This window comes from Hevea brasiliensis, chromosome 18 (assembly GCF_030052815.1).
Source record: "Hevea brasiliensis isolate MT/VB/25A 57/8 chromosome 18, ASM3005281v1, whole genome shotgun sequence".
In the NCBI taxonomy this organism is placed as follows: domain Eukaryota; kingdom Viridiplantae; phylum Streptophyta; class Magnoliopsida; order Malpighiales; family Euphorbiaceae; genus Hevea; species Hevea brasiliensis.
This window is the reverse complement of record NC_079510.1, coordinates 42,909,783-42,920,208: the sequence shown is the minus strand read 5'-3', so window position 1 is coordinate 42,920,208 and position 10,426 is coordinate 42,909,783. Positions and strand designations below refer to the sequence as shown.

At 33.1% G+C, this 10,426-nt stretch overlaps 1 non-coding gene across 1 annotated transcript; it reads right to left on the bottom strand.

Moving 5' to 3' along the window:
• Positions 1 to 266: 266 nt before the first annotated feature.
• LOC131176187 (small nucleolar RNA R71) lies at positions 267 to 374 on the bottom strand. The gene has a single exon (XR_009146312.1). It is a non-coding gene; the product is annotated as a small nucleolar RNA R71 (small nucleolar RNA).
• Positions 375 to 10,426: the final 10,052 nt, after the last annotated feature.

The following is a 10,426-nucleotide window of genomic DNA, read 5'->3' as shown; positions in this document are numbered from 1 at the left end:
GGAGTTTTTCAAATGATTCAGAATTCTCAATTTGGAGGACATCCTTCTGAAAATCCACACACACATCTGAAGAAGTTTGCTATGATTTGTGACATGCAAAAACAACCTGGAGTATCTGATGATGCAGCAAGGCTAAAATTGTTTCCATTCTCTTTGAAAGATAGAGCATTGGATTGGCTTGATTCTTTACCTCACAACTCAATTACAAATTGGGAGCAGCTCACTGATGCATTTCTTGCCCAATACTTTCCACCTGGAAAAACTCAAGAGTTGAGGAATCAAATGATTGCTTTTAGACCAAGAGAAGATGAGACTCTTTATGAGTCATGGATGAGATGGAAGGAGTTGGAGAGACAATGTCCACATCATGCCATTCCTAAATGGATGATAAACCAGAATTTTTACACAAACGCTACTCCCGCTATCGGAGGAATCATTGATGCTCAAATCGGAGGGGAATTCATCATTAAGCATGAAGATGAAGCTTATGAGTTATTAGAGAAAATAGCAAAAAACAGTCATCTATTGATTAATCCAAGAGGGTCAACTCCAACTCAAAAAGGCAAGTTCTTTGGAATGTATGAGCTTGATCCATTCAACATGATCAATGCCAAATTTGATGCACTCACTAATGTCCTTGCTAAGAAAATGGAGGATTTAAGTATGCTAGTCAGTTCATCATCATGCTCTGGAAGTTCTCAACAAGTTACTTATGCAGAAGGAACAATGAGCTGTGGAGTAGATTATCCTTCATATGCTTGGAGGAATCATCCCAATTTTTCATGGGAGAATCAGCAAAATCAAGCTTCAACTCAGAACTTTCCATCACAACAACAAGAGCATCAATACCAACAACCTAGGCAACCACCGCCTAGTTTTCAGCAAAAGAATGCAAATACTGCACCTTTACCAAGACAGCAAGAACAAAGTTCCACCACAGAGGCTTTATTACAACAAATTCTTGCTAATCAAATTAAGCGTGATGAAGAGTTGAGAGAGATGAAAGCAAGGCTGGAACAAATGCAAACACACAATAGGATGCTGGAAAATCAGATTGCACAACAAGCATGCTCATCAAGTACCAAGTCTTTTGGAAAGCTTCCAAGTCAACCAGAAAATCCAAGAGAGCAGTGTCAAGCTATTACTTTAAGAAGTGGAAAAGTTATAAATGATGAGAAGAGTGAAAACAGTGAGAAGAGAGAAAATGAGAAAGGGACTGATGAGAGTGAAAAACAAGAGAGTGCAGAAAAATGTAAGGAGAAATTTGAAGAAAAAGAAGAGAAATATATACCTCCCGAACCCTACAAGCCACAGCTTCCCTTTCCACAAAGATTTCACAAAGCCAAGCTTGATAGGCAATTTGGAAAGTTCTTAGAGGTTTTGAAGAAACTTTACATAAATGTGCCTTTTGTTGATGCTCTTTCACAAATGCCCTCTTATGCAAAATTCTTGAAAGAAATTCTCTCAAACAAAAGGAAACTTGAAGATGATGAAACTGTAGCTTTGACAGAGGAATGCAGTGCTATCCTCCAAAGGAAACTTCCTCCAAAGCTCAAGGATCCAGGGAGTTTTTCAATTCCATGCCACATTGGGGAGTCATGTTCTATAAAAGCTTTATGTGATTTAGGGGCTAGTGTAAGCCTTATGCCCCTCTCCATCTATGAGAAGCTCAACATGGGAGATCTTAAGCCAACCCACATTTCTCTTCAGTTAGCTGATAGATCAATTAAGTATCCTGAAGGGATTTTAGAGAATGTGCCTCTGAAGGTTGGGAAATTCTATATACCTGTTGACTTTGTCATCTTGGACATGGAAGAGGATTCTAATATCCCAATCATTTTGGGGAGGCCTTTCCTAGCTACAGCTGGTGCTTTGATTGACGTGAAAGGTGAAAAGCTTACTCTCAGAGTCGGAGAGGATCATTTAGTCTTCAACATTGGCAATGATAAGAAGAAGCAACATGAAGATGTAGACTCTTGTTTGAGAATTGATATAGTTGATGAGTTAGTAAAAGAGCACTTTAGAAAGAGCTATCCGAAGGCTTCTCTTGAAAGTTGTCTTATCCATGAAGGGAGTATCAATGATGAAAATCCAAAAGAGGCTGCATTTGCACAACATTTAAAGGGTAATCCATCTTGTCCTATGGCACCAATCTTTCAAGTTGAGCAAGTGGAGAAAAGTGAAGTAAAACAACCATCTCTCAAAGAAAAAGATGCACCAAAGGTTGTCAAGAAAGAAATGGTGGGATTTTTAGACAAAGCAACAAGGATCTTCTCATGTGATGGAAAGAAAATGAAGTATAGATTCATTGAAGCACCTATTGGAAACAGAGACAATAAATTCCAATTTCAGCCACCATGAAACATGAAAAGAGTCCAGCTAAGGACTATAAATTAGCGCTCTTGGGAGGCATCCCAAGTCCTTTTATTTTACTTTTGCTGATTTACTTTTACTTTCATTGCTTTTGTTTTTATCTTGAATCTCCCCAAATTCAATTTTTGACATTGTTGAATTTTGTCCCTTGTAGATGTATTTCAATGGAGGAAGGTTGGTGAACTGCTGGGGAGTGATTCTTAACTTGAAAATTTTGTCCTTCAAACTCTCCCAAAAACTGATTGGTTTTTGCTGCATAACCTATGCAGGAGCTGCTACCTGGTTTATGCAGAGCAAAAAATGACATTCTGCAGCAAAGAGGGTGTCTGCAGTAGATGGCTTATGTTCTTGGTGAGGTTGGGTGTGTAACTTTTAAGTAAATGTGCTTTTAATGTTAATATGGTGGTAAGTGAGCCATTTTTGCAGTTATGAGCTTATTTGGGTTGTGGGATTTAAGGTGGAAATGCTGCATTTTTCTTGGCATGACTTGGAGAGTTCATCATTTGTGAATAGATACAACTTTATGCAGATTTTATTGAGTTTTAATGTGCTAAATGTTGATTTGCAGATTTTGAGTCAAAATGGCATGGGTCACAAATGCCTTTTATGCAGGATCCATCTTCTACAAGATTGTGTGATGCATTTTTGATGAACTTTGTATATATTGATGTGTTTTTGGTGAAAATTTCTCATGGTTTATGCTTCATGGAATTATATTTCTTCATTCTAGGGTATTTTTCACACTTGCAAATCATGTTCCATTGCAATCTTAATCTTGTTGAATTGTGCATAAGCAACTGCATAGCTTATGCAATCCTGCATAACCACAATTCTTGCCATTTTCCACCTTTATTGCAAGTGCATAAGCAGAGTGCATAGCTTATGCAACTCTGCATAACCTCATTTTGTCAAATTTCATATCTGTCAAAACTTGCATAAGGTGAGTGCATGACTTATGCACATTTGCACAACTTCAAATTCTGCATTTTCTCTCTCTGCCGAAGTCTGCATAAGCAGAGTGCATAACCTATGCACTTCTGCATAACCAAAAACTCTGAACTTCCAATCTTGCCGAGGGGTGCATAAGCAGAGTGCATAACCTATGCACTTCTGCATGACCAGAAACCCAGAAAAACCAAAATTGCCGAAGACTGCATAAGCAGAGTGCATGACCTATGCACTTCTGCATGACCCAAATTTCTGAAAAACCAATTCTGCCGAGAGGTGCATAAGGGGAGTGCATAACTTATGCACTCCCGCATGACTTCGCTCCTCAAAATTTTAAGGGTCACCGAAACATGCATAAGGAAGGTGCATGACTTATGCACTTCCGCATAACCACCAACTCTGAATTCCAAGACCAGCCGAGACTTGCATAAGGAGGGTGCATAACTTATGCACTTCCGCATGACCCTACTTATGCACAAAAAAAAAAAAAAAAAAAAAAAAAATATTTATGCAAATATTTTACATAGCCTATGCAACCCTTATTGCCACTTATGCAGCACCGCATGGCTTATGCACCTTACCTATGCACATGCTCTGGACAGCACTTAACTCTGCATAACCTGTGCAGCTTCTTATGCATTCCTTTATCTTGAATTCTCATACCAGGTAACTCTTTCTTTTTGCTCTTCATTTTTTACAATTCCTGGTCAATATTATTTGCTTTGAGTTTTGGTTATCTGCTGCTTGAGACATTGAGGACAATGTCCAATTTTGAGTTTGGGGGTGCACATTTTGATTTTTGGCTTTACTTTTCACATTTTGAGTATAGGAGCATCTCATTCCATTCCATTTACATATATTGTAAATATTTTACATATACATCCATACACACACACACATTACACATTTACACACACATTATACATTACATTGCACACAAACATACAAATAGACTTCCTCCATTTAGTTAATACATTACTCATCTTATGAATCATACACCATGCATTAAAATCTTTTGCCAAATCCCTTGAGTATTGAAAATGTGCCTATGAGAGTGATTTGACTCACCCTTTAGCTGGGTTTGTGGATTGAAAGTTTCCTAAGAGGTGCAAGGTTTTGAAGTGTCTATCCCTTGCCCATATCTTCTTAGCCAAAAAGCCACCCAACTAGTCATTTGGAGATGGAAGTGTTTAGAGGGAATTATTGGATATAAGGTAGTCAAATGATGTCTCACCAATCCTAGAACAAATTTTCTAAACCTTTCAAGGCGAAATACCAGCTTGTACTTGAAAAGAGAGATGATTAGGCATTCTTTGATTTAAACCTTCTCATTTTAAACCTTTGGCCCTTTTCCTAATTAAAATTGACCCTTGTAAACCCCTTTGAGCCTTTTTACCCCTAATTTTTCTTGAAATCCTTATTGTTACCTAGCCAATGAACCAAACACTCCAACCCTTTTCATGAGAATAATTATTTACAATATTAGGTACATAAAAAAAGAGAGAAAAAGAAAAGAAAAGAAAAAAAATACAATAAAAGGGAGAAGAAATACTTGTCACCTTGTAAAAGTGCTAGTATATGTGCTTTTCACTATTGCCATTCAAAATGAAAGAAATCCACCCAAAGTATTAAAAGAAATGAGTTTGGGGGTGGCAATTTTAGGGACAATCATCAAAAGAAAATGCAAAATACAAGTTAAAGTATCAAAATGTCCCTCCATTTTTATCTGTTTTGTAAACTATGCTAGCACTTGACAATCCTCATTGTGTATTTCTCTCTCCCATATATATAAAAAAAGAGAAAAAGAAAAAATATATAATAAAGTGTACCTTATGTTTCAAAATTGAAAATATTCTCATGCTTTGAATCCTTTTTACCCATCTTTCTTCTTAGCCTCATTTTTGAACCCCATGGCCCCATTACATCCCTAAAAAGACCTTTGATCTCTTGATAGTATTTGCTACATTAGTGGAGATAGGAGTAGGGAATTTGCCTATGGGATTGGAAAATTATCCATTCATTCATTTAATTCCATCATTCTATATAGAGACACTTTGACTATTGATTGTTCTAGAATTCCTTTTGAGCATGACCCTCTCTTTTGATTGGTTGGTTTGGGGATTTTGAATGATAATTGACTTGATGGCTAAGCGGTGAAAGCTTGGATAAGCATTAAATTCCTTGCATTTTGAAGGATGGGTATATGGATTGCTGGTATGGCTGAAGGTGTGTTAAGTTACTTCAATTGGTAATTTTCATAGCTCTTTGGATAAGGCACCCCTAAAAACTTTGCATCACATTCTAAGGTTTGCTTGAGGACAAGCAAAAGCTTGAGTTTGGGGGTATTTGATGCATACATTTTGCATAGTCATTTAGGTCTAATTTTATAACCATTTTTATTTGATTATTAACCATTTTTAGCTAATTTCATTAGTTAATTAGTTAGTTTTTCATAGTTGTCAATTTTGCATTAATTTGTAATTTTTACTTTGTTTTGTAGGAAAAATGGTGTTTTTGAAAGACTAAAGAGAATTTTTGCCATTGAGGAGTGTCTTCTACAGCAAAAAGAGGTCAAAAACAAGTTTTCAAGCTGAAATATGCATTGACCAAACTGTGCATAACTTGCCGCATAAGCTATGCAGATCTGCATAAGGAGGAAGATCACTGTTCCAGAACCAGCCGAAATGTGCATAAGGAGACTGCATAGCTTATGCACATTCTCACCTCCCTTATGCACATTCACGAAATTGTGCATAACCTATGCACCAAGTCATGCAGCTTCGCATAAGTGACCCAGAACCAATGAAATCAGATAAGGGATCGCATAACTTATGCATCCACTTATGCAAATCCCATAAAGAGTTCATTAATGAGTCGGTGAGATTCCTCAAATAATTCCTCCTAGAACATACCATTTTAGGGCTCCATGTCAGAAAAATGCTATAAATAGTCCCATTTTCCCATTTTAGAGGGGAGAGGCAAGGAGCAAAGAAGAGGAGGAGAAGAAAGGCAGAATTTGAGGAGTCATTTTCACCTTCCACACCATTTTCAACCAAGATTTGCAGATTTCTTCCTTCCTTTACATTTTTCTACATTTCTAGTGTTTAATTTCTTACTTCTTAGTTTAGATTAAAGCTTTATTTCCATCTAAACTCATCATATCTTGTAAGCATTATGGATAGTGAGTAGTTTACTTTTGATTCTGGAGTAAGGGATGTAATATTTTAGTTATTTTTGTGGATTTGAACTGGGTTAGTCCTAATTTAATGAATTTATGAGGTTTAATCCATTTCTTGTGTGCTTATTTACATGCTTAATGAAGGGCCCCATTAAGTTATGTTCTTAATCCTTGGTTGAAGCACCGAAAGGAGAAAACCAAGTGATAGTTAATCAAGAAATTGGACTTAATTAACTTAGATCTAGAAATAGACTAAGGGTTAAGAGGGTTTTAATAGATTGATTAAAGAACCTAATGGGTCTTGGTTAATTTTAACTCCACGAAAGTAGGATTAAGTAAATTAAGGCACTCTTTGTCTCACTCGAAAGAGTTTTCAAAGGATTTTAGAATTAATCTCCTTTAAACCCATAAATTTCATGGATTGGGCTAGCTAGGGAAAATCCCAAAATAGCTTGAATATGAAATCCCGAACTCCGGAATCGCCTTTTTATCATTGTTAATTTCTAATCGAATTTAATTACTTGCCATTTTGAATATTGCCATATTTGAATTTGCTTTATTTTAATTTGATGCAAATTTAGTTAAATCATTACATAGTTGAATAGATTATTAAATTTGCACATTTAGATTTCATACTCCATTACCCATTAAGTCATTATTTTAATTTCATAAATACTTCAATTTAGTCAACTTTTATATCGAAAATTCAATCATTAACACAACTCCTCGTGGGATCGATATTTTTCTATACTACTTGTACGACCCGTGCACTTGCGGTTGGGACGCATCAAGTCCCACATAAAATGCAACTCTGTGAGTTGCAGAAGCAAAAATTTATAGGCAATGTAGATGTAGCCGTCCTCCTGACAGGTTCTTTAGGCACAAAAGAAGGATTTAGACATTTCTTTATTACAATAATGAGAATGTTAAATCAGAAAGTGCCCTAGATTACATCTGGTCTTCTATCTTTTGTTGATGAGTTTTACTTCTTGATCCAATATGCCACTTTGTACCAATTGGAAACAATTGTGCATTAATGCCGTGCCATTGCCAACTTGATTCCATACGAATTCAAGTATTTGATTGGACTCTCTCTCCAAAAGAAAATCCACTTATCACTTGTTCTTGGATATTTTTCACAGCTTTCTTTTTGCTCTGCCCTCTTAATTTTATTTAATTTAATTTTTTAACAGATATAATCAGTGGATTAATTACAGGAAATACTTGATCCACATGAAAAAACTATAAAATTTTCGTATGTAAAACAACTCATTTATATAAACTTGTATTAAAATAAAGATAAACTATAATTTAGTTTCTAAAATTTGATAAAACTTATAATTTAGTGTTTATATTTTTAAAATCAAGCGATTTAATTTCTGACATTAAAATTTTAGTTAAGTTACCATTATTCTAGCAAAAATAAAAGTCTTTAACTCTATTTTCAATCTAAAAATAATTTAGTCTTTAGATTTTATTTTATTAGTAATTTAATATCTGATATTTGATTAAATCTATAGATTAGTCCCTATAATTTTAAAACTAAGCACTTTAGTCATTAACATTTTAATAAACTTACAAGTTAATCTCTATCATTAGAATTATGGTTAATTCGCCATTAAATTTAGCAAAAATGCCAAAATGGTTTTAATTCTATTTTAATATAAAAACAATTTACTCCTTGAATTTTTATTTTAATAAAAATTTGAGACAATGTTCTTTTTTTTCTTTTTTTATATACAACAATCTAATATAATATATGAAAATATTATAAATTGATATATACATATATATTATTAAAATAATAATGACATAAATAGAATTTTATAAAATTATAAGAGTTTATTTATAAATAGTTATAATATTCAAGGATTAATTTGAAAAATATATGGATGATTTTGTAATTAGCGAAAATTTTTAAGGACCTTAATATAGCTAATTTATATTTTAATAATTTAAATTTTTTATTTGAATGAACCTGCATTTTAAAAATATAGGGAATAAATTGTTAATAAAATAAAATATCAAATATTAAATTATTAAAAAAATAAAATATTAGGAACTAAATTATTTTTAAATTAAAAATAAAGAAAAAAGTATTTTATTATTTTTGTTAAAATTAATGATAATTTAACGAAATTTTAACGGTAATAATTAAATTATAAATTTTATCAAATTTTAAAAATTAAATTACTTGATTTTAAAAATATAAAAAATTAAATTATTAAATCTTAAAAGCTAAATTATAATTTAACTTAAAATGAATTAATGTATAATTTATCTAATACTCTCTCCTCTTTGAATTTAACACAATTTATTAGAGCATAAGAATTGGCTGAATTAAGTGTAATCACGTAGCGATGGTGCAACCGCCAAGTTTGATAACAAACAATTGAAACGGGTCTTTGTTTTGGCCGTCACCATTTGCGAGCAGGCAGAGATGTGCTTGGACAGATTCCTGTGAGGAATTACTCTGCAATCACAACGCTGGTTTATTTATTTATTTTTAAAACAAAAATGCTTATTCCATCGACTGCTAATTAACAAATAATTGATTAAAGTATCCTTATATTTAATTAAAATAGAGAAAGGCGATAAGAAAGAGAAATAAATCGAGTATAATAATAAATAAGAGTAAAATTAAAAAAAAATAATTTTTTTTAAATAAAGTGCAAAAAAATTTTAAATATCACTTAAAATGACACGGAAATAATATAATTAAGAGGTCTAGATTATTCTAATTATTCACCAAGGGAAATTACTAACAGTTTCTTGAGAGCTTTATTGTCAATGAGCATAATTAAGAACAGCAAATTGAAAAATCTAATTTAGAGAATTTAATTGATCTTTAATGATCGATGTTGAGATAATAATAAGGGTGGAAAATATACTGTAGATATATAAAATGGGGAATAATAATTTGATATAATGAACTTGTCCCTCAAGATTATGTACTTGATTAATAAAATAAATTTACAAAAATTTTGACACTGAAAGGGGGATTTTTTTTTGCTATTTTATTTTTTAATTTTTAATTTTTTATAAGCATTATATATTTTTGATTATGCTAAAACCATACTGTCGTTTAATTGTAATCACATGATCATGTACCAATTGCTTATAAAACAAAATTAAGAGAAAGAATCAGAGAGACAAAAAGAGTATATAAATTATATGGACTTCACATATAAGCTAACAAAAATGGAACTAACCACCACAATAACTCAATGTAGATTTATATCTAGCGAGGCTAACAGTTGAAGACATACTGAAAGTGGAACTGGAAGAAGAAGCTGGTGGGGTTACTGAAAGCTGCCATGTCCACTGATGCAAAGCTACGCACTTCTCTGTTATATATCTGCATGTTACACTCTTCTCTTACTCGTTCACTGTATTAGATTTACACATATATATACATATCATGTGGGCAATTCGATAATTATTTTTGTATTCATCAAAATCTTATTAAATTCTTGGGATCTTTTGCCTGTGTTTTTTTTAATTTTCTATTTTGAGAACAATCGTTTCTCCGTCTTAGGACGGAGTATGAGTATATGTTAATGATTAACTGTAAGTTTGGACTACGTGAAAGATTCAGCGTGAGACATGCGACTGATTCTCTACATGTCTTTGTCTAGCACTTGAATTGGACTTGTATACTTCAATGCAGCTAGTCGCACTAGTTCGTCTATCAACTTTAATTAGATTTATTGATTTTCCCGATTCATGCCTAAAGATGCTTGATTCTGATTTCCATTTCTTTGACTAGTTTCCCTCCTCTGTTCAACGGATCAATCAATGGCCTTTTCTGGTTTAGAGCTCTTAGAACCTACGAAATTGTTGGAATATGGTCTAACTATAATTGCTTATAATTAAGGGCTTATCTAGCATAAACTTAACTTCATATAAAAACAAGTTTTATAATTG